The following is a 25,210-nucleotide window of genomic DNA, read 5'->3' as shown; positions in this document are numbered from 1 at the left end:
TTAAATCGGTTGATATTGAGTTGATCTTGAAATGGTTTTCTTGAGATATGCCACTGAGGCGACTGTTGGATTTAGCTTGTTTTGAATTGATTTCTGGTTTTGAGCTGTTGAAAAGGAATGAGAAACGGTTTAGTTGGGACCCGAACCGGGTGGCAAAAGTCCAAGTTTTAGGGGAGGTGCTGCCGAAATTTCTACAAAATCCTAATCTTGTTTGTAAAGTTATTTAAAAAGGGTTGGATTTGAGAAGTTGTATTAATTGATTTATTAAGAGAATATTTATGTTTTCAAGCTTAATCTATTTAATGAACTTTATGCGTTGAGTTCAGCTTATTTAGAAACGAACTATTTTTACAGTTTGAATCACTGAAGGAAAGAATGATGCTCTAATATTGATTTCAATATAAAAAGGAGCTTTTAGTGATTTCAAAGGAATTTAGACTTTTGATTGAGTAATCAAGTTTGAGGCATTTTGGAAGAGTTAGAAAAATGGGTTCCAAAAAGAAACCTGAAAGTGGTTTGATTCAAATGAACCGGTTCCGTTTCAAATGAGTTGATTTTTGGACCGAGTTGGAACTTGTGATTTTGTATGAACGGTTTCATAATAAATTCAGTTTTATTTACTTGAACCGGGAATCTATGATTTTAAAAGTTTCAATGAATTTTAAGGAATTTATATAAGTTGACCTTCCCTAAAGACTTGGGACTCTGGCAAGAAACTTTTGTTATAAAATCCCATTGTTGGATGGGTGATTTTGAATGTTCCCAAAAAGAATCTTTAACTTTCCATGGTTTTGGAAGTTTTGGAAAGAGAATGCCGAGAGTGGCTTTGCTTTAAAAAGGAAACTCACTTTGAGTAAATTTGGCTTATGAGCCTGAGATGATTTGAAAATGAGATCTTCAAAGTCAAGGCTAAAAAGAGTTGAAACTCTATTTCAAGTGAAATGATTTGGGAAAAAGTGATTTATGGCTTAAATGCCGATTTTATGAATTTATGATGTTGAATGTGGAAGTGCTGTTTTGTTGTGAGCCGGAATGGCTATGTATGATTATAAATATTGGTTGGTTCTGGATTGAACCGTGAGCCGGAATAGCTGTGTATGATATGAATATTGGCTGGTTCTGGACTGAACCGTGAGCCGGATGGCTGAGATGGATGTTGATCCATGGATAAGATTGAATGCATGTTTATGCTGAATCATTGATAAATGTGAATGTTGCACTTCCACTATCTAAGATACGAGTTTCCCTGGGTAGTAGCAGTGGCTAGCCACCACGTGCTCCAGGTTGAGACTTGATACTCTGTTGACCCTATGTCGTAAGTGTGGCCGGGCACTGTGAAAGTCCCGGATGAGCTCGCCCCCGTAAATATTCACCAGTGAAGGTGATGGATATGGATCATGATTATGATCAAGTTTATGATGAGTATAACTCGAGTTGGGGATGCGCGACAGAGGGACAGTCCAATGGTTAGCTACCAGGACTTGTCGGGTTGGCTCTATAACCGACAGATGATATCATCAGCCATTAGGGACAGGCATGCATCATATGCATCTATGTGACATTGTTTGGGTGTGCATATCATACTTGGTTTGCCTATGTGATTAATTGCTAATTGTTCTACTTGCAATAACTGTTTGTTTGTGCTTGCATCTTCCTTTTTGTGTTTGCTACTGGGACTTTGTTGGATTGTGGTGATTGGTTGATGGATGGATTGTTTGGGCCTAGGGCCGTGGTTGGAATGATATGAACCGATGGTTGATTTTGGTTTCGTGTTTCTGGTTTGGAATAAAATATGAAAAGCTATTTTGGTACAGTATAGATAAACCTTTTTGAAAGGCTTTGATGTTTTGAGAATAGAATGGTTCCTCTTTCAGAAAAGATTTCCGACTTTACTTTTATTGTAAACCGTTGTTTTTGAAAAGAGGCATAAGACGGTTATAAATCACTGGCATGATTTATCTTCATGTATCCTATTACAGTAATTCCCAAAAACCCTCTACTGAGAACCCTTTCGAGGATGATGTTCTCACCCCCCTACATTTTTCCCCTTTCAGGATATTGGCGCAGAAGTTATGAAGAGCTTATTTAATTGTTGTTGTGATGCTCTGTATTGTTTTAGTTATGGTTTATTGTACCCTCGCCTTTATCTTGATATATATTCTGTAAGAGGGATAGGAATTGTATTGGTTAATGTTTGTAATATTATTTATATATATTTATGTATATATATGGATGTACTCTTTTTGAGTTGTTGTAAGTTGAATGGTATTTATGGATGTACGTTATCGAACAAAAGTATCTTTGGGAGCGGTATTGCGGTTTAAAGTTTTAAACAGGCTCATATTTTAGTATTAATTAATATAAGTGTCGTCGTAATGTCCGAACTATCATAGTCGCGCAGCCGGAAGTGCGAGCTTTGGTAGTTAGGGTGTTACAGTGATGAGCTTCAAACTCGCGAGTGTTGGGCGTAGTGACAGACGCAAAAGGATCAATGGATCCTATTCCAACATGATTGAGAACCGACAGATGATTAGCCGTGCGGTGACAGCGCACTTGGACCATTTTCACTGAGAGAACGGATGGTAGCCATTGACAACGGTGATCCCCCAACATACAGCTTGCCATGGAAAGGATTATGAGTGATTGGATGAAAGCAGTAGGAAACAGAGGTTCAGAAGGAACAAAAGCATCTCCATACGCTTATCTAAAATTCTCACCAATGAATTGCATAAGTATCTCTATCCTATTTTATATTTTATATCATAATTATCAAAATCCCATAACCATTTGAATTTGCCTGACTGAGATCTATAAGGCGACCATAGCTTGCTTCAAGCCGACAATCTCCGTGGGATCGACCCTTACTCACGTAAGGTTTATTACTTGGACGACCCAGTGCACTTGCTGGTTAGTTGTATTGGAGTTGTGAAAAAGAATTTGAGATTATAAACATGCGTACCATGTTTTTGGCGCCGTTTCTAGAGATCACAATTTCGTGCACCAAGTTTTTGGCGCCATTGCCGGAGATTGTTCGAGTTTGGACAACTGACGGTTCATCTTGTTGCTCAGATTCGGTAATTTTAAATTATTTTTAAGCTTTTTATTTTCAAAAAAAATTTTCAAAAAAAAATTTTCAAAAAAATAAATTATTCTATGTTCTTCAGAATTTTTAAGAATGAATTCTAGAGTTTCAGATGATGCTTTTATCATCACAGGAGCTGGTTGATTCCCATCAATTTGGCTGTTGTATGTAATGTCCTGCTGAAGCTTGGCTAGCCATGTCTAATCTTTTTAGACTTAAGCTTTAGACTAACATTGCATGATTCCTGGAATTCTTATTAAAAATTTTGAAATCCTTATTTTTCCTTTTCCAAAATAATTTTTGAAAAATAAAAAAAAATAAAATCATAAAACCAAAAATAATTTGATGTTTCTTGTTTGAGTCTAGTGTCAAATTTTAAGTTTGGTGTTCATTGCATATTTTTAATTTTCATTAAAATTTTCGAAAACTCATGCATGATGTTCTTCATGATCTTCAAGTTGTTCTTGATGATCTTCTTTGTTTGATCTTTGTATTCTCATGTTTTGTTTCTTTTCTTGTTTTTCATATGCATTTTCAATTTGTTAGTGTCTAAAGTTTGAAAATTTCTAAGTTTGGTGTCTTGCATGTTTTTCTTTTCTTAAAAATTTTCAAAAATAAGTTCTTGATGTTCATCATAATCTTCAAAGTGTTCTTGGTGTTCATCTTGACATTCAAAGTGTTCTTGCATGCATTATTAGTTTTAATCCTAAAATTTTATGTTTTGCATCTTTTTGTTGTTTTTCTCTTTCCTCATTAAAAATTCAAAAATAAAAAAATATATTTCCCTTATTTCACTCATAAATTTCGAAAATTTGAATTGATTTAGTTATAAAGTTTTAAAATTTAATTGTTTCTTATTAGTCAAGTCAAATTTTCAATTTAAAAATTCTATCTTTTTCAAATCTTTTTCAAAATTAAAATCTTTTTCATTTTTTCTTTCATATTTTCGAAAATTTCAAAATGATTTTCAAAAAAATCTTTTTCTTATTCTTACTTCATATTTTCGAAAATCTCACTAACATTTAATGTTTTAATTCAACAATTTTTCAAGTTGTTACTTGTCTATTAAGAAAGGATCAAGTTTTAAATTCTAGAATCATATCTTTTGGTTTCTTGTTAGTCAAGTAATCAACTTTAATTTCAAAATAAAATCTTTTTAAATTTATTTTTCAAATCTTTTTCAAAATGATTGCCAATCATATCTTTTTCAAAACATAATTTCAAAATCTTTTCTAACTTCTTATATTTTCAAAATTGATTTTCAAATCTTTTTCAATTAACTACTTGACTTTTTGTTTGATTTTAAAAAGTTTTCTATTTCAATCATATCTTTTTCAAAATCACCTAACTACTTTTCTCTCTCATCATTTTCGAAAACTACTAACCCTTTTTCAAAATTCCTTTTAATTAACTAATTATTTTAAATTTTAATTTTAATTTTATTCCTTTTTATAATTTTCAAATACTAACTAATAATTAAAATAAAAACAAAAATATTTTCCTTTTATTTTAATTTAAATTTCGAATTTTTCTCTTCTCCTTCTTCTATTCTTCTCTTCTTCTACTCACATAAAGGAATCTCTATACTGTGACATAGAGGATTCCTATTATTTTCTATTCTCTTCTTTTTCATATGAGCAGGAACAAGGATAAGAACATTCTTGTTGAAGCTGACCCTGAATTTGAAAGGACTCTGAAGAGGAAGCTAAGGCACAACTCTCTGGAGAGGACCTGATAGAAATTTTTCGAAAAAGAAGGAGACATGGCCGAATCTAATAACAATGGTAGAGATGCAAGGAAGATGCTTGGTGACTTTATTGTACCCTCTTCTAACTTCTATGGAAGAAGCATCTCACTTCCTGCAATTGGAGCAAACAACTTTGAGCTTAAGCCTCAATTAGTTTCTCTAATGCAGCAGAATTGCAAGTTTCATGGACTTCCAATGGAAGATCCTCATAAGTTTTTAGCTGAATTCTTGCAAATCTGTGACACTGTCAAGACCAATGGAGTTGATCCCGAGGTCTACAGGCTTATGCTTTTCCCTTTTGCTGTAAGAGATAGAGCTAGAACATGGTTGGATTCACATCCTAAGGATAGCCTGAACTCTTGGGATAAGTTGGTCAGTGCTTTCCTGGCCAAATTCTTTCCACCTCAAAAGATGAGCAAGCTTAGAGTGGAAATCCAAACCTTCAGACAGAAGAAAGGAGAATCCCTCTATGAAGCTTGGAAAAGATACAAGCAACTGATCAAAAGGTGTCCTACTGACATGCTTTCAGAATGGAGCATCATAAGTATATTCTATGATGGTCTGTCTGAGTTGTCAAAAATGTCATTGGACCATTTTGCAGGAGGATCTCTTCACGTGAAAACCCTGCAGAAGCTCAGGAACTCATTGAAATGGTTGCAAATAACCAGTTCATGTACACCTCTGAGAGGAATCCTATGAACAATGGGACGCCCCAGAAGAAGGGAGTTCTTGAAATTGATACTCTGAATGCCATGTTGGCTCAGAATAAAATATTGACTCAGCAAGTCAATATGATTTCTCAGAGTTTGAATGGATTGCAAGCTACATCCAACAGTACTAAGGAAGCATCTTCTGAAGAAGAAGCTTATGATCCTGAGAACCCTGCAATGTCAGAGGTGAATTACATGGGAGACCCCTATGGAAACACCTATAACCCTTCATGGAGAAATCATCCAAATTTCTCATGGAAGGACCAACAGAAGCCTCAACAAGGCTTAATGGTGGAAGAAATAGGTTTAGCAATAGCAAGCCTTTTTCATCATCTTCTCAGCAACAGACAAAGAATTCTGAACAGAGCCATTCTGGCCTGGCAACCATAGTCTCTGATCTATCAAAGACCACACTAAGTTTCATGAATGAAACAAGGTCCTCCAATAGAAATTTGGAGGCACAGGTGGGTCAGCTGAGTAAGAAGATTACTAAAACTCCTCCCAGTACTCTCCCAAGCAATACAGAAGAAAATCCCAAGAGAGAGTGCAAGGCCATAACCATGACCAACATGGCTGAACCTGGAGAAAGTGAGGAGGACGTGAATCCCAGTAAGGAAGACCTCTTGGGATGTCCTTTGGACAGAAAGGAGTTCCCTTTTGAGGAATCAAAGGAATTTGAGGCTCATACAGAGACCATAGAGATTCCATTGAACTTCCTTCTTCTATTCATGAGCTCTGATGAATATTATTCCTCTGAAGAGGATGAAGACATCACTGAAGAGCAAGTTGCTAAATATTTAGGAGCAATCATGAAGCTGAATGCCAAGTTATTTGGTAATGAGACTTGGGAGGATGAACCCCCCCTTGTTCACCAATGAACTGAATGCATTAATGAGGCAAACGTTACCTCAGAAGAAACCGGATCCCGGAAAATTCTTCATACCTTGTACCATAGGCACCATGACCTTTGAGAAGGCTTTGTGTGACCTGGGGTCAGTGATAAACCTCATGCCACTCTCTGTAATAGAGAAACTGGGAATCTTTGAGGTACAAGCTGCAAGAATCTCAGTAGAGATGGTAGACAAATCCATGAAACAGGCTTATGGACTAGTAGAGGACGTGCTAGTGAAGGTTGAAGGCCTTTCCATCCCTGCTAATCTCATAATCCTAGACACTGGCAAGGATGAGGATCAATCCATCATCCTTGGCAGACCCTTCCTAGCCACAGCAAAAGCTGTGATTGATGTTGACAGAGGAGAGTTGGTCCTTCAGTTAAATGAGGACTACCTTGTATTTAAGACTCAAGGTTTTTCTTCTGTAACCATGGAGAGGAAGCATGAGAGGCTTCTCTCAATACAGAGTCAAACAGAACTCCCACATTCAAACTCTAAGTTTGGTGTTGGGAGACCACAACCAAACTCTAAGTTTGGTGTTGGGAGGCCCCAACCTTGCTCTGATTATCTGTGAGGCTCCATGAGAGCTCACTGTTAAGCTATTGACATTAAAGAAGCGCTTGTTGGGAGGCAACCCAATGTTATTTAATTATATCTATTTATTTTCCATTTCTATTTTATGTTTTCTTTAGGTTGATGATCATGTGAAGTCACAAAAACAACTGAAAAATCAAAAACAGAAAGAAAAACAGCATTAAAAACAGCTCACCCTGGAGGAAGAGCTTAAATGCCAGTAAGAAGCATCAAACTGGCGTTTAACGCCAGAAAGAACCATCAAGCTGGCGTTAAACGCCAGAAACAAGCACCAGACTGGCGTTTAACGCCAGAACAGAGCATGGAATTGGCGTTTAACACCAAGAATGGGAGAAAAGTTGGCGTTAAACACCAGAAACAAGCAGCAAGCTGGCGTTTAATGCTAGACATGCATTCTAAGGGCGTTTTGCACGCCTAAATGGAACAGGGATGCTAAGTCCTTGACCCCTATGGATCTGTAGACCCCACAGGATCCCCACCTACCCCACCTCTTCTTCTTTCCTCTTCATACCTTTTCATAACACTCTTCCCCAAATACCCTTCACCAATCACCTCCATACCTCTTCCCCAAATACCCTTAACCACTCACATCCATCCACTCTTCCCCATAAACCCCACCTACCTCCAAATTCAAATTCTTTTCCCTCCCAAACCCAACCCTTGGCCGAATACAGTCTCTCACTCCATCTCCTCCATTTTCTTCTTCTTTTACTACTTTCTTTCTTCTTTTGCTCGAGGACGAGCAAACCTTTTAAGTTTGGTGTGGTAAAAGCATTGCTTTTTGTTTTTTCATAACCATTAATGGCACCTAAGGCCAGAGAAACCTCAAGAAAGAGAAAAGGGAAGGCAATTGCTTCCACCTCTAAGTCATGGAAGATGGAGAGATTCATCTCAAAGGTCCATCAAGACCACTTCTATGAAGTTGTGGCCAAGAAAAAGGTGATCCCTAAGGTCCCATTTAAGCTCAAAAAGAGCGAGTATCCGGAGATCCGACAAGAGATTAGAAGAAGAGGATGGGAAGTTCTCTCTAATCCTATTCAACAAATCGGAATCTTAATAGTTCAAGAATTCTATGCAAACGCATGGATCACTAGGAACCATGATCAAAGTATGAACCCAAATCCAAAGAATTGGCTTACAATGGTTCGGGGAAAATACTTAGATTTCAGTCCGGAAAATGTAAGGTTGGCATTCAACTTGCCAATGATGCAAGAAAACGCACGCCCCTACACTAGAAGGGTCAACTTTGATCAAAAGTTGGACCAAGTCCTCATGGACATATATGTGGAAGGAGCTCAATGAAAAGTTGACTCAAGAGGCAAGCCGGTTCAATTGAGAAGACCGGACCTTAAGCCTGTAGCTAGAGGATGGTTGGAGTTCATCCAACGCTCTATCATTCCTACTAGCAACCGATCCGAAGTAACTGTGGATCGGGCCATCATGATCCATAGTATCATGATTGGGGAGGAAGTGGAAGTTCATGAGATTATACCTCAAGAATTCTACAAGGTGGCTGACAAGTCCTCCACTTTGGCAAGGTTAGCCTTTCCTCACCTCATTTGCCACCTCTGTAATTCGGTTGGAATTGACATAGAGGGAGATATCTTCATTGATGAGGATAAGCCCATCACTAAGAAAAGGATGGAGCAAACAAAAGATCATGGACCTCAACAAGAGCATGAGGAAATTCCTCACCATGAAATCCCTGAGATGCCTCAAGGGATGCACTTTCCTCCACAAAACTATTGGGAGCAAATCAACACCTCCCTAGGAGAATTAAGTTCCAACATGGGACAACTAAGGATGGAGCACCAAGAGCACTCCATCATTCTCCATGAAATTAGAGAAGATCAAAGAGCTATGAGGGAGGAGCAACAAAGGCAAGGAAGAGACATAGAGGAGCTTAAGAACACCATTGGTCCTTCAAAAGGAAGAAGGCGCCACCCCCACTAAGGTGGACCTATTCCTTAATCTCCTTGTCTATTTATTTTTCTATTTTCATTCTCTATGCTTTATGTTTATGTTTGTGTCTTATTACATGATCATTAGTGTCTAGTGTCTATGCCTTAAAGCTATGAATGTCCTATGAATGCATCACCTTTCTTAAATGAAAAATGTTCTAAAAACAAAAGAACAAGAAGTACATGGATTTCGAATTCATCTTTAAAATTAGCTTAATTATTTTGATGTGGTGGCAACACTTTTGTTTTCTGAATGAATGCTTGAATAGTGCATATGTCTTTTGAATTTGTTGTTTATGAATGTTAAATATGTTGGCTCTTGAAAGGATAAGGAAAAAGGAGAAATGTTATTGATAATCTGAAAAATCATAAAATTGATTCTTGAAGCAAGAAAAAGCAGTGAATGACAAAGCTTGCGAAAAAAAAGAGAGAAAAAGAAAAAAGCAAGCAGAAAACGCCAAAAGCTCTTAAAACCAAAAGGCAAGAGTAAGAAAAAAAGAAAGGGATCCAAGGCTTTGAGCATCAGTGGATAGGAGGGCCCAAAGGAATAAAATCCTGGCCTAAGCGGCTAAACTAAGCTGTCCCTAACCATGTGCTTGTGGCATGAAGGTGTCAAGTGAAAAGCTTGAGACTGAGCGGTTAAAGTCGAGATCCAAAGCAAAAAGAGTGTGCTTAAGAACCCTGGACACCTCTAATTGGGGAATCTAGCAAAGCTGAGTCACAATCTGAAAAGGTTCACCCAGTTATGTGTCTGTGGCATTTATGTATCCGGTGGTAATACTGGAAAACAAAGTGCTTAGGGCCACAGGCAAGACTCATAAAGTAGCTGTGTTCAAGAATCAACATACTGAACTAGGAGAATCAATAACACTATCTAAATTCTAAGTTCCTATAGAAGCCAATCATTCAGAACTTCAAAGGATAGAGTGAGATGCCAAAACTGTTCAAAGGCAAAAAGCTACTAGTCCCGCTCATTTAATTGGAGCTAAGTTTCATTGATAGTTTGGAATTTATAGTATATTCTCTTCTTTTTATCCTATTTGATTTTCAGTTGCTTGGGGACAAGCAACAATTTAAGTTTGGTATTTTGATGAGCGGATAATTTATACGCTTTTTGGCATTATTTTTACATAGTTTTTAGTATGATTTAGTTATTTTTTAATATATTTTTATTAGTTTTTAAATAAAAATCACATTTCTGGACTTTACTATGAGTTTGTGTGTTTTTCTGTGATTTCAGGTATTTTCTGGCTAAAATTGAGGGACCTGAGCAAAAATCTGATTCAGAAGCTGAAGAAGGACTGCAGATGCTGTTGGATTCTGACCTCCCTGCACTTGAAGTGGATTTTCTGGAGCTACAAAAATCCAATTGGTGCGCTCTCAATTGTGTTGGAAAGTAGACATCTAGGGCTTTCCAGCAATATATAATAGTCCATACTTTGCACGAGTTTTAATGATGCAAGTTGGCGTTCAAACGCCAACTCCCTGCCCTATTCTAGAGTTAAACGCCAGAAACAGGTTGCAAACCAGAGTTAAACGCCAGAAACAGGCTACAAACTGGCGTTTAACTCTAAAAAGAGTCTCTACACATGAAAGCTCAATGCTCAGCCCAAGCACACACCAAGTGGGCCCGGAAGTAGATTTCTGCATCATTTACTTATCTCTGTAAACCCTAGTAACTAGTTTAGTATAAATAGGACTTTTTACTATTGTATTTACATGATCTTTGGAACATTTAGTCCTTAGACAATGGAGGCTGGCCTCACGGCCATGCCTAGACCTTTCACTTATGTATTTTTAACGGTGGAGTTTCTACACACCATAGATTAAGGTGTGGAGCTCTGCTATTCCTCATGAATTAATGCAAAGTACTATTGTTTTTCTATTCAACTCAAGCTTATTCTTATTCTAAGATATTCATTCGCACACAAGAATATGATGAATGTGATGATTATGTGACACTCATCACCATTCTCACTTATGAACGCGTGCCTGACAAACACTTCCGTTCTACATGAAAACAAGCTTGAATGCATATCTCTTGGGCTCCTGGTTCAGACCAGAGTCTTCGTGGTATAAGCTAGAATTATTGGCGGCCATTCTTGAGATCCGGAAAGTCTAAACCTTGTCTGTGGTATTCCGAGTATGATCTGGAAAGGGATGACTGTGACGAGCTTCAAACTCGCGAGTGTTGGGCGTAGTGACAGACGCAAAAGGATCAATGGATCCTATTCCAACATGATTGAGAACCGACAGATGATTAGCCGTGCGGTGACAGTGCACTTGGACCATTTTCACTGAGAGAACGGACGGTAGCCATTGACAACGGTGATCTCCCAACATACAGCTTGCCATGGAAAGGAGTATGAGTGATTGGATGAAAGCAGTAGGAAAGCAGAGGTTCAGAAGGAACAAAAGCATCTCCATACGCTTATCTGAAATTCTCACCAATGAATTGCATAAGTATCTCTATCCTATTTTATATTTTATATCATAATTATCAAAATCCCATAACCATTTGAATTTGCCTGACTAAGATCTACAAGGTGACCATAGCTTGCTTTAAGCCGACAATCTCCGTGGGATCGACCCTTACTCACGTAAGGTTTATTACTTTGACGACCTAGTGCACTTGCTGGTTAGCTGTATCGGAGTTGTGAAAAAGAATTTGAGATTATAAACGTGCGTACCATGTTTTTGGCGCCGTTGCTAGAGATCACAATTTCGTGCACCAGTGACACCTCTCAGAAAAACGGTGTGGGCATCCCTCTTGAGAAGATTGGCGTAAAATTCCTTGACCTAGTGTTCATTTACTTCCACCGGGTCAGATTTTACGAATCCCCAATGATAAAAATTTATTCTGTCAAGGATTGTATCCGCATATTTCTCGGGCAAGTTAAGCTTCCTCTCATAATGAAAGGCGCGCTTTTCTAGCTTCTTATATTGTTCTTGGGCCTCTGAATTGATGAAAGTGTCTGGACGGTCACTGGGAGGCACGGGAGGAGGGCGAGCCAAGGGATTGGCTTTCTCTTTTCCCTTGCGGCCCATCCTGAAAAAGACAAAAAACAGAATACAACTCAGGAAACAGATAAAATCATAGAAAGAAGAAGAATATAATCAAACAATTCAATTAAGAGCCGATTAAATCAACAAATGCCAATCAAGGAAAAACATGTGTAAATAGTAGAATGGTCCAAAGAGAATCCATTTTCCCAAAATCAAGCAACCTAAGTGACAAATCAATGAGTGAACAACAGTTGGAAGCTAGAAAAGGGGTGGAGGGAGAATAGGGGTTGGGTGGGTGTGTGTGCTCAGAGAAGGAGAAGAAGGGGTTGGGGTAAGGTAAGGAAATGAAGCGCGAGCCCCTGATCTTTTCGAATTAACGTTCGAAAAGTGACCTGTGCGGACGCACAAGGTCGTGTGCGGATGCACACAAGGAGAAAGAAGGAGTGTGCGCGCGCACAGGGTCGTGCGAGCGCTACTAGCAGGAGGTGAAACGCAACCTGTGCGGGCGCACAAAGGGTGTGCGGATGCACGGAAGAGGGAAAAGGTATGGGTGCATACGCACAGCTTGTGCGTACGCTGCGACCAGGGGGTGTTGTTCAAGCTGTGCGGGCGCACAGAGGGTGTGCGATCGCATAAGTGTTTTTTTTTTTTTTTGAAAGAAAAAGGACGTGTGCGGCCGCACGCATCGTGTGCGGCCGCACGCATCGTGTGCGGGCGCATAGGAGAGAAAAGAAGGGGGTGTGCACACGCACAAGGCGTGCGTGTGCCGCGAGCAGATGGGGCTTTTAGGGGTGTGCGTGCGCACACGGCTGTGCGGACGCACAGGGATGGAAAAACAGGGGATCTGTGCGCACGCACAAGGCTGTGCGGACGCACAGGTCTCTGTTCATGCAACAAAAATTTTGGCTCTAAGGCACCAAAATTGACATCCCAAACAGGTTTTCAAGCCCTAAAACATCACAAAACTCCCAAAAACACCTTATTTTACTAAAACTACTCAACAAAAATCAAAATTAAATAACCAACCAAGCAAACTAACCAATTATTCATGGAACAAAAGCTAAAAGAGAGAAGGTTAGAAGGATATTACCATGGTGGGGTATCTCCCACCTAGCACTTTGGTTTATAGTCCTAAGTTGGACTTGGTGAGGAGATCCTTGTTAGGGCAGCTTATGCTTCCACTCCTCCTTGAATCTCCAACCAAGTTTGCCATTGATTTGACCTCCGGGGTCCCAATTAAGTTGCATTAAACTTATAAGAGACTTCAAGCTAGTAATGAGGATCCTTAAGTATTGATTCCTGAAATTAATGTCCGGATCCCATACTTGAGTTCCTCTATCACCATTGATACGCTTGTGCACTCCTTGGAATCCACTAAAGTGACTCTTGCACCAAAATTGATTTCCAAATGTTGGATTGGCTCCGTTAATGAACTTTCCATTCTTTAGCCAATTAACATTCTTCTTTTCTCCATCCACTACTCCAAGAAAGGTTCGAAGTTGGCCATCTGTTTCTAAAACGGCATATTGATGTGGGCCTAGAAAGCTTGTTGGAGAATTCTTCACCCATTCAATTCGCTCTTGCATGAATGCCTTCATCGCTTGGCAACTAATATCTTCCTCAACCTCTTTTGAACCTTCTTTATCATCACTCAAGTCAAAAATTGGAGGTTGTGTGAAGTCCACATCAACATCTCCTTCCAAATCCAATAAAGAAGGTTCATGAAGGTCATAGAAGGAATTACCCAAGTTGGACAAAAAATCTTGAATGATGGAATCCTCTTGATCAATTCTTACCCATTCTTCATTTATCCTCTCTTGCACTTCATGTTGTGACTGACATCTTCTACTTGATTTTGCAATTCTTCTTTCACTCCACACTTTTCACTTGGTTCCACACATTCATCCACTGGAGTTTCTTGCTTGTGGCATGAACGCAATGAAGCTAAATGATCGAAAGCCTTGGCTAAGGTAGACATGACTTGCTCTTGCTTCTTCCGGAACTCTCGTTGTTCTTGAATGAGCATGAAGATTATTTCTTGTGTGGCTTGATCCATGTATGAAGATAAAAATTGAGGTGATGATGGTTGACAATAAAACTCATGAGGGTAAGGGTCTTGGTTTTGTGTGTAGTGAGGGAGGGGTGTATAAGATTGGTGACTATAAAGGTAAGTGTTTGGGTTCTATTGGGGTGCATTGTGGTAATGGTGTGAAAAAGTCATTAAGAAAATATAAACAAAAATTTACTAACAAAAGCAAACAAACAACCAAAAAGAGCTATTTACACTATTAACATATTAACAACAACCAAAAGATATAACACCGTTTGCATCCCCGGCAACGGCGCCAAATTTGATGAGTGAGGATTATTGTATGGTTCGGAATCAATCAAGCCAAGCATCAATTCGTTGGTAGCATAGTCCAAACTAACAATGAATTCTCAAGATCAAATAATAAAGTTAATACAAAATATAAACCGAGAGTGATTAAACCTCGGGTCATTCTCCCTAGGAATGCAAATGAAATGTTACTTTCTTTGGTTGTGAAGAGGAAAAAAGGGGGTTTTGTAATTAAAGAACAAAAGGTTAAAAGAATCAAGCAATAAAATAACTAAGTAATGAGCAAAATTTGAAATTGATGCAAGCAAGGGTAAATAGAATCAAAACTAGTGAAAATGCAAATAAAGAGCCTTGACTTGGGAGTGACGATCCAAGGAATCCTAACATCACCATAACCACAACTATGGTAATTATCATGAGTCAATCTTGCCTAGTCAACCCCAACCATCGAGGAGTAAGTCAAGCAAGCATAATTGACCTTAATCCATAAGTCCTAACTAACTTACCAAACTAGTTGATAAAAGGCTAGCGTCAATAGAAAAAAGAGTCAACTAACTACCCAAGAATTACCACTAAATGTCGGACATTATGACTCTAGTATCCTAGGAACTCAAACCACAAGCCAAGGTGGGAAAATCTACTCAAAACCTAGAGTTGGCATTTTCACAAACACCTTGTGTGCATAAAAATAAAACATGAAAAATTGCAAAGTAGAATGGAAAGCTATAACCAACTATCAACAAAACCAAACATGAGCAAGCAATCAAACATAAGGGAAGCATAAAATGTAAAATTCATCAACCAAAATTTCAAGGAACACAAAATTGCAATATGAACAAAGTAACTTGAACCAAAAGGAAATAAAAGTGAAAGTGCTTGAATTAAAGAGGAAATTAAGAGTACTTACAATTGAAGAAGTAAAATCCAAAATCAAAGCTTGCTATAAAATGCTACAATGAAAATTGATAAACCCTAGGAGAGCTATCTACTCTACACTACTCCTACTCCCAAAAACTATGAAAACTATCTAAAAATTACTCCAATACCTCCCCCCTTTGATAAGTGTTGAAGTCCCTTTTATATAGTACTCCAAAACAGTATTTCAGCCTTCCAAAAATGAGCCAAGGGCCTCCAAATTTGCGCAGCACGTGCTTCATTAATGAATTCACGTGCATGGACCTGTGCGGACGCACAGACGCGTGCGTCCGCACACGCGGCTGAAAATCGACCTGTGCGTACGCACAGGTGCGTGCGTACGCATACATGGAAATTCTTGCCTGTGCGCGCGCACGCAAGGCTGTGCACACGCACACTTCGCTGTGTGTGCTTTTCCTTGTTTTCTTCATGTTTTCTCCCTTGTACATGCTTTCTTCCACTTTTATCCTTCCATTCTTGCCTTCAAGGCCTGAAATCACTCACAAACCATATCACGGCATCGAATGGCATAAAGGTGGGATTAAATTGCTCTATTAAAGCACAAAATTGCATGTTTTCACATTTAAGATCAAATTAGGGATCAAACACAAAAGTATGCTATTTTGATGCTTAAGTGTGAGTTCATATGCTAAAATCCATTCAAAGTGAGTCGAAATAGACCATCAAATGTGGACTCATCAGCTACTACTAGATATTTTTGCCTATTTTTTGGAAGAAAAACGGAAGAAAATTAGTTAATATATATTTTTAAGGCTATTAATTAAAAAAGTATTTATTAAAAGCATATGATTTAAGATTTTAATCTTTTTATTATTTAATTAAGAAGTGATGAAAGAGGAAAAAACGTTTGATTAAAAAAATTCAAAATTTGAGAAAATATTTATAGTTTAAAATTAAAAAAAAAAGGTGGAGTTGAAATTATAATTATTTTTTAAAAGGATTACTAGTAATATTTTTTTTTTATATATAATCAACAGGATTACCGCAAAAAAAAAAAAAAAAAAAAAAAAAAAAAAAAAAGAGAGAAAAAGAGAGAGAAATAACTACGAGGCAACAAATCGAAGGAATACAACCCCTCTAAAGTTAGCAGAAAATTACAAAAAAAATTGTACTTAAAAGAGAATCATAAGTAACAAAAAAGTCATTGTGACTATGTCCAAAGCTTGGCTAAATCACATGGTTTCAGCTTAAAGACCCAAAGGTTCCAGGATTCAACCCAGGAGGAGATGGGATATTTGTAATTTTATATGAGAATTATATATTATTTAATGATAAATGTTTAATTAATTACTATCTTTGTCCAAAAACTTTTAGTCAATTAATTAATTTGGTCCTTCAAAAAGATTACGATAAATACTAATGTATTTTAGAAAAAAACAGAAAGTACAAAACTCTTTACAAAATAAAATAAAGAGTTAAAATTTGTTTAATTAATAAAAAGTAAAAAAAATTAGCTAATGTATATTAACATGAGTGTTAAAATAGAAATTTAAAAAAAAATTAACATGATGCACTTTATTCAATTTAAGAAAACATTTTTTTTTTGGGTGTCACTTTAAGAAAAGAATTTGGTTGAACTAAACTAGGATGTTAGTTTGAAATCATATGTAAAATTTGAGAAATCAAATTAAACCCTTAATCTTTTATTCAAGGATTTTGTTGGGTTAAAATATTTGATTAAAAAAGCTTTTATAAACAATTAAAATATTAAATAGTTAAAAATTGTAATATATTTATAATGTATTTATTAAAAAATTTAAAAATTTTCACTAGCAATAATTTTAACTAATGCATTATAAATATTTGCTAGAAAATTATTTATATAATAGAGTAATAAATAAAATGTGAATGGATAATTAGCCGCTGTTTTACATGTATAAACAAATTAGTCACTAATCAACTATTTATATAAAATATAAATTAAAAATATATAAGAAAATATTAAAAATATTATATATACATTGAAATTAACTATTAAAATTAGTTATTAGTATAAAATATAAATTAAAATATAAAATATACATTAAAAATAAACTATTATACATATATTTATACATAAATATATAATAACTAATTTTAGTTATTAATTTTAATACACACTTAACACAGTTGAAAAATATATATAACATTTTGGATAACAAATCTCTATTTCTGTTTAACAAACACGTCTCCAACTATCCTCCATAAACACAAATGGTGGGACTAGGGAACAATAAATAAATGTAAATTAAATGTCAAAATCAAGCAATAAACCTCCATTGGTATATTTCCATAACTATAGAATCTGAGCTGAGAATGAATGTGATGGCTTCAAACTATAAATCCCACCAACAAATGGAATTGTTTACCTTTCAATGACCTTCTAACATGTTAACCATGGTGAGATTCTAAACATGGTTGCTGCAGTTGGAATTAACAAAAAAATTTTTTTGTCTTATACAAATTTTTGTTATGTCACATTTCTACTGCATGTATTTTGAATTGGAAGGTCATGGAAAAGATTTTAGAAGAAATTCGTTCAACAGGTAAAATATTTTAATTATGTGCATTTTATTGCTGATGTCTTGGCTTAATAAACGAAATCATGGTAGCGCACATGGATGACAAATCCATAAGGATGACAAATCCATTTTATTAATAAGAGTAATTTTGGCCATTTAAATCTCATATTTTTAGGCAAAATTACTCTTAAATCAAATGATTCTAAATGTAGAGAATCTGATCACAAAACATTCACAATGTCATCAATCTTTTTGCACAAGTAATACGGCTCATGTATATAACATAAAGCTAAACAAAACAACAGTATTTTGGACAAAATTAGGGTAATAACGTAAAACGCTAGTTCTTGGAGTAGAATTAATGTTAATAATTTTCTACATTGTATTGGGACTGAATTATTTCTGGGTCATGGGTTATTAATCCTAACAATTACAACTTAATTAAAAGCCTTTTACGCCCACAGTATATGGCAGGCCACTTGTTTCATTTACAAAATGGTTTAACCGTTTTAATAAAGAAAAAAATACGTTTTAGTAAAGAAATTGGTAAAAAATAAATAAATCATTAATGTATTAGGAACAAAATATTTTGTTGTGTAGAAGAAGACTAGAAGAGTGATAACATATAAACCTATAGAGAGGATTTAGAAGTCTGACTGCATTTATTAGATAGGATTCACCAATCAAATCCGACCTACACATTACCCTTTTTGTTACTGTTCTTCTCACTTTCCCAATTTCCATCTATCCTCTCATTGTTTACCTTCGTACCTTTGGAAGAAAGAACTCATGGACGCAGGTAGGAGAAGACCTCTTCATGCACTAGGGCATATTGGGAGGAACAACGATGTCGTCCGAGTTATCAAACTGGCTGGGGATCCGTCACGACCACTGGTACGTTCTTCCATCCTCATTTGGTATTATCTCATCTTTATTTGACTATAGTTGATATCTCTTTTCCTTATCATTTTCCTTATTTTCCAATAGTTCACATGGCCACCTGTAATACTATTTGCTATGCTCTTTGTTAATATACCCATTTATGCAGCACATACCCTTTCCAAATGATCTCCTCCCGAAATCTAGCAAACATGTGTACCTAACAGTCTCTGACGGGGTGCAGAGAACATACAAGATTGGATGTAGCCCGAACGTCTTGGGTGAGATCATGCTCGAAGGGGGGTGGGAAAGGTTTTATCGTGACTACAAGCTTCGTCCCAATAACATTCTGCTGTTAAAGCACAAGGGCCTCGATGATTTTGATGTGCGTATCTTTGAATTACCCGGAGTGGAGAGGTCTTATGTTCCGCCTAGAGGTGAATCCAGCAACAGAGGAACCCCCCAGGTTCCAAACACTTCTCCACTGCATCAGCCTCGAACGGGTTGCATCAATATTCCTAGGAGCGCGGCTGCATCTGAGGTGGCACAGACATTTCGCTCTGATCACCCATTCTTTGTAATGCACATCACAAGAAGGCTATTACGTGTCTACTTCCTGGTAAGTCTAGTGCTAGTAATGTTTGTATCTCCTTCCCTTTTGACTATATACACCTGTTATATTGGCAATGTTAGTCCACATTATCTGTGTTGTTTCTATGTTGGTGGTTATGTTGTAATTGTTAGGTTATGTCGAGTAGGCATTGTGCATGTCTGTGTTTTATGTTGATGATTAACGTGCAATATTTGATCTCTGTAATGCCTTTATTTTGTTGTTGAATTGCATGGTTTAGTAGATAATAACTGGATTGCATGACAATTGATGATAATGATATGACTAATGGCCAATTTATTATAATTGAACTCATGACCGTTGCCGTATTGGTCCACATTATCTAACTACTTCTCGTTGTCATATTTTGCCAGCCAAATGTACCACACTTTGGCCACGACGTTGGTGACAATGTCATGGTCACTCTACATGCAGGGGATGTCTCTGTTCAAGCGGCCTACAGCCGATACGGGGGCAAGCGAAGAGGCAAGGGGGGAATTCGTGAAGCTGTGCAACATCAACGATGATCAATTGGCTGTTTTTGAGATATCGAGGACTAACCCGAAGGTGGTGCTCTTGGTTCAGTTTGTTGATTATGAGTAACTAACCTTAGAATGATACAGATGTTGATGATGTTTTTTGGATTACATGGTGTTGTTTCGCAATCTTTTTTTGTCACATTGGAACAATATTTTATAACTTGCACATGGCAGTTAGTTACTTGTAAATGGCACACTGTATGACATTGTTTGGTGTTTTTGAAGTACTTTATTTATTATCTCATATTGCATACTAGAGTCTCATACAGCAGCATGCATGATCATGATGAATTTCCAAATTCAATATAAGGCATAAATTATGAAAGTCATAATACTGCATGATGATGAATTTCCATGGTCAACACTCCATAACAGAGTCTCCTACACATATATATTTTATTTCAAATATAGAGTATAATGCATGATTTTGATGTTTTTAAAGTACTTTCTTTATTACCTCATATTGCGTCTTGATGATTTTGAGTTTCCAAATTCAATATTGCATACTAGAGTCTCATACAGCAGCATGCATGGTCATGGTAAATTTCCAAATTCAATATAAGGAATAAATTATGAAAGTCATAATGCTGCATGATGATGATGAATTTCCAAAGTTAATGCTCCATAACAGAGTCTCTTACACATACATTTTTTATTTCAAATATAGAGCATAATGCATGATCTTAAACTAAATTTCTCGAACACCTACTGCATAAGGTTTGATAAATACTATGACAACTCTTTATACGACCCACCATATTATCCTTCCACTCAAATGAAATGTAAGCGGATTCAGTTGAAGTATGGATATGATATTTCTCCCTCTGAGTCATAGTCCTCGGCCAATCCAAACTCTGTCGCACCGTTCCACGCCATCTAAAATAATACATTCCATTAGCCATGCACTAACAATCATAAATGAACTAAACATTCAACGAAACTAACGAGTAAAAGAATTTGTTAATATTGTTACCTCCTCGGATGAGTCACTGATCGTTCCAGTCTCGTCCTCACCCTCAGTACCAAAATATGATGCACCTTCTTATGTATTACTTCGGCTATTAGTGTTTAACTGGCAAGATATTCGATTATGGCCTATATGGTGACAAAGACTGCACCTCTTGACACCCTTCACCAATGTGTGGTTTGCGTCCTTTCTTTGCCACTTTGGACGCCGAGCCATTTGTGGATCCCTCACGCACCCCTCTAATGTTGATGCTTTCCGAACTTCATTCCGATCTCCTAGATCACCACAACCTTTTTTTTCTTTCAGCCGTGATATCTCACAACGAACTTTATCCATCATGTCAACAAATTAAGCTTCATCTCCACATGGCAGAACAGACATTTCCCTGCAAAGATCATTCAGCATCCAACGTGATCGTTGAATCCCAACAAAACGGAGCTTTCTCCACAAATGCCCTTACTTTGGAGCGAGCATTCTTCGACCAACGATCGAGAACAAGACTATCTGGTGTATCACTCAATTGCACATGTATGAGCACTGCTATAATATGATCACACGGTATACCAAGAGACTCCATCCGCAAGCACGAACACTTGAAAATATTATTGTCACAATAGCGACCCACTTGCCACTCCTTACGAGTGTTAATTGACCTTGACAAAGTGTATATATCACAAGTTTGGCTCAAAGCATGTGTCTGTACCTTCAGTGTACATGTCCGGAAAAGCATCGGACTGAATAAGAAGAAAATCTCTTTTGTGAGCTTGTTGGAAGCTGACATCTCCAGATCATGCAACGGACTCTATAGCACTACATCCCCAACCACAGATAGCAGATCAGAGTGTGCTTTCCCAGACCTCCTTTGGATATGCAGCGCATAAACTGTTCAAAAAAGTTTCTCAAATTATGCCGAGCGTGGATAAATTTACCAAGCATTGAGTGCAACCCTTCGCATCTAGAGGTTGTACGAAAACCCCCAAAGAAATGGCCACGTATATGTGCAGTTACCCACATATTTCTTCTGGAATAAAGGTCAGAAACCCATTCATTATTCAATAGACCGAGCGCATTAACCATATAATGTCAATGATCTTCAAACTCGGAAACCTCATAATTGAACAACATGCATTTTTTAAATTCAGAAGTAAAGGTGGGGTTGTTTAGGTTAGAAGTAGCATTCCTTAGCAGGTGCCACGCACACAAACAATGATAAGTGCCAGGAAACACCATTTCGATTGCCTTTCTCATCACTCCATGTCCATTTATTATGTCACATCCAAGTGCTTTACCCTTCATTGTGTCCAGGAACTGTTGAAGCAACTAGGTGTAAGTATGCTCATTCTCATTTGCAACTAGCATAGCAGCAAACACATTGGTTTTGTTATGGTGATTGACTCCAAAGAACACAACCAGTGGACACACGTACTTATTCTTCCGATATGTCACATCAAATGGTACGACATCCCCAAACAAACGATAATCCAGCTGACTACAATTATTTGACCAAAACAGGTATACCAGACGACCATCCTTGTCGGCCAAATACGCACATACATTCCTGGATTCTCTTGCGCTGTGGATTCCAAGAACTTAAGGCAAGACATCGCATCCCCACCTATGAGCCTCCGTTGCTTGCCTATCTGGTTATACATATCCCTCTTTAGAAAGGGAACATTTTGGAATCCCTCACCAGTGTGCACAAAAGACGAATAATCCCAACTTTCAGCATCATGTTCATTTGTTTCACAATGACTACATCCATTTTCCTATGCCCCGATAGCATACAGGTTAGTCTATCCTCTAAAAATTTGTGGTTGTAAACTTCCTGAAAGTACAATATTATCCATCTACCACTTTCTGAATGCACGTGAACTCGCATCTCTGCCTCACAACCGCATCTAGTCTCCGCCTTCGGCTCACGGTTCTGTCGCAATCCGTCGTTAACAAATCTTATATCTCTTGAGCCTTGCCGAAAACATACAAATTCTTGTTGTGTAACCTCATTCTTCACATTCCGTTGAATCTTATTCTTCCTCACAGCAAAATCATTCATTTTCGCATACAAACTATAAAATAAAAATGCAACTGATCGATCCGAAAAATGACACATCATAATTTCAGCGGTTATTTCTTTGAAATTAATACATCCAAGCTTTGCAATACTGTTGACGGCTCTCTCTTCCCAGTTGTCATAGAAATTGTCCCCAAAATAATGAAGTAAGTTTTAAAAAAATTAAATGTTCGTAATTATTTTAAAATAGATAATGAAGTAAGTTTTAGATATTACTTTATTTGAGTTGTTAATAATTATAAACAAATATATTAAAATACACACTGAAATAAATTTTATGTTATTAAATTTATTTAAATTGTTAATATAATCTTATAAATAATGATTTTGTACAAGAAGATTATTAATAAAATTTTATAATCTCCATGTTTGTACCATTTTGATTCATTTTTTTCTAATTTTATTCTATTTTGTAAAAAAAATGAGACTTGTTTTTTTATTTAATTAATTAAAAAGGATAATAAAATGGGTTATATGATCTTTTAATAATGTAGTATTTTTTATTTTTTACTCAATTGATAAAATATGATTGTTGTTATACTCATATAAAATGCTGTGATATAGTATTAAAAAATATTTAGATGATATTAGTATAAATTATAACTCTTACATTAATATATTAATTGAATAACAATTTATTAGTGAATGTATAACAAAATTATTTTAGAGTATGTGGCATAAATTAATTAGAGAGAGGAGATCATTTTATTTTACTCTTAAAATATTTAATAATGACTCTAATATTAATTAATTTTTACCATCTTTGTTTTATATTGAAATTATCTATTATAAAATATATTAATTTAATAATTATGTTATTTTTTCAAATTTAATAATATTTTTGTAAAAACTTTTAATTATCAAAACTGACTTATCAAATTTGACTTTTGAAAAATGTAAGACCCAGAACTTTTGAAAAGTCTTATTATGATCAAGTCTCAAATCATATAGTTATTTATAGCCTTAATTTCAGAGATTATTTTATTAAGGATAATTAAGGCAAGTTTTGATTTATTGAACTTGAGATAAGTTATGATTATTATTCAATTTTATAATTATTGGAATATTTTCTATATTCAAATTATAAAGTTGGTAGTTGTGAAATAATAAGGATTTTATATGATTTGGATTAGATAAGTAATATTTTAAATATTAATACTGCTACTTTGGAAAAATAAAGGGGTTTAATTATATTATTTCTAATTATTTTGATTTGGGCATTTTATGGAAAATAATTTGTGAAATTGATGAGTAAATAGTATTTTCTATATATAATTAGTGTTGGATTTAATTATGAGTTTCAATTATTATATTATTCCCAATTTTATTTGAAATTACCAAATTATCCCTAACCCTAATTTTCAAAATGAGGAAACCCTAACCCAGTGACCCGTACCCGACCCGGTTCCCTTCACCCACACACACACACACACACAGCCGCAGCAGCTAACCATTACCCCTTTCATCCCCTTTTCCCTAACTCAGCAGCAGCGTTTCTTTCCCGTGAAAGAAAGAAAGGAGAAACGGAAGGTGAGAGGAGAGAAGCAGGGAGGAGAGGAGAGGGGGAGGACGGCGCCGGCGGGTGTCACTACCGCCACGCCGTCACGTTGCGCAGGGACGAGAGGAGTGAGATCCGAGACTGAGGCAAGGATCTGCGCCGGTGGCACTGGCGTTTGCCGTCGCTGCTTGATGCCGCCGAGGGGAGGAGGGTCACAACCACCACAAGGAGCCGTCGATGTCACCCTCGCGAGTCACCATCCCCGAAATGCAGTACCATGGAGCCAGTCTCTTCGCGCCGCCGCGGCTGTCTGCGCTATCGTCGTCGCTGCTGGTCCACCGGGAGTCGCCGTCGAGGCTGAAACACGGAGAGAGAGGGTACGCGAGTGAGAAGGGGCTGAGAGTCTGAAACCGCCGTGCCTGGTCTCGTCTGTGAAGCCATTGCCTCCGTCACTGTCGCTGGTGAGGAGAGAGCAGTGCGGAAAGAACAGAACGTGGTGGAGGGGAAGCCGGTCCGCCATTGAGCTGCCGCGTCAGAAAAGGGGTTCATGCCGCCGGAATTCCTCTGCCGCCGCTAGAATTTCTGGTCACTGCCGTTCTTGTGAGCTTGCCCTGTTTCTGGTTCCTCCTAGTGCTGCCAATTCAATTTTACTTGAAGCTGTCACTGAAACTGTTGTGTTTAATGAAGTGGCTGTCATAAGTTACGTTGTCGCTGTCGGAGAAGCTACGTCCCTGCGTTTCCGACCGCCGGTTGTGGCGCGGGTGTAGCTGGAAATACCATCGGAGCTGTCGCCACTCGGTGTAGTTGTTCTTCCCTTGTTGCGGTAAGCATGTTCATTTCGGAAAGCCCTTTTAGTCAGTATCCTGTTATGCCTGGTT

General features: G+C 37.1%; 1 pseudogene; it reads right to left on the bottom strand.

Moving 5' to 3' along the window:
- Positions 1-20,838: 20,838 nt before the first annotated feature.
- On the bottom strand, positions 20,839-22,972 carry LOC148573305 (protein FAR1-RELATED SEQUENCE 5-like; annotated as a pseudogene).
- Between the last annotated feature and the right edge of the window lie 2,238 nt (positions 22,973-25,210).

Source organism: Arachis ipaensis, chromosome B2 (genome assembly GCF_059453495.1).
Source record: "Arachis ipaensis isolate K30076 ecotype BB chromosome B2, ASM5945349v1, whole genome shotgun sequence".
Lineage (NCBI taxonomy): Eukaryota > Viridiplantae > Streptophyta > Magnoliopsida > Fabales > Fabaceae > Arachis > Arachis ipaensis.
This window is presented reverse-complemented; position numbering and strand designations above follow the sequence as displayed.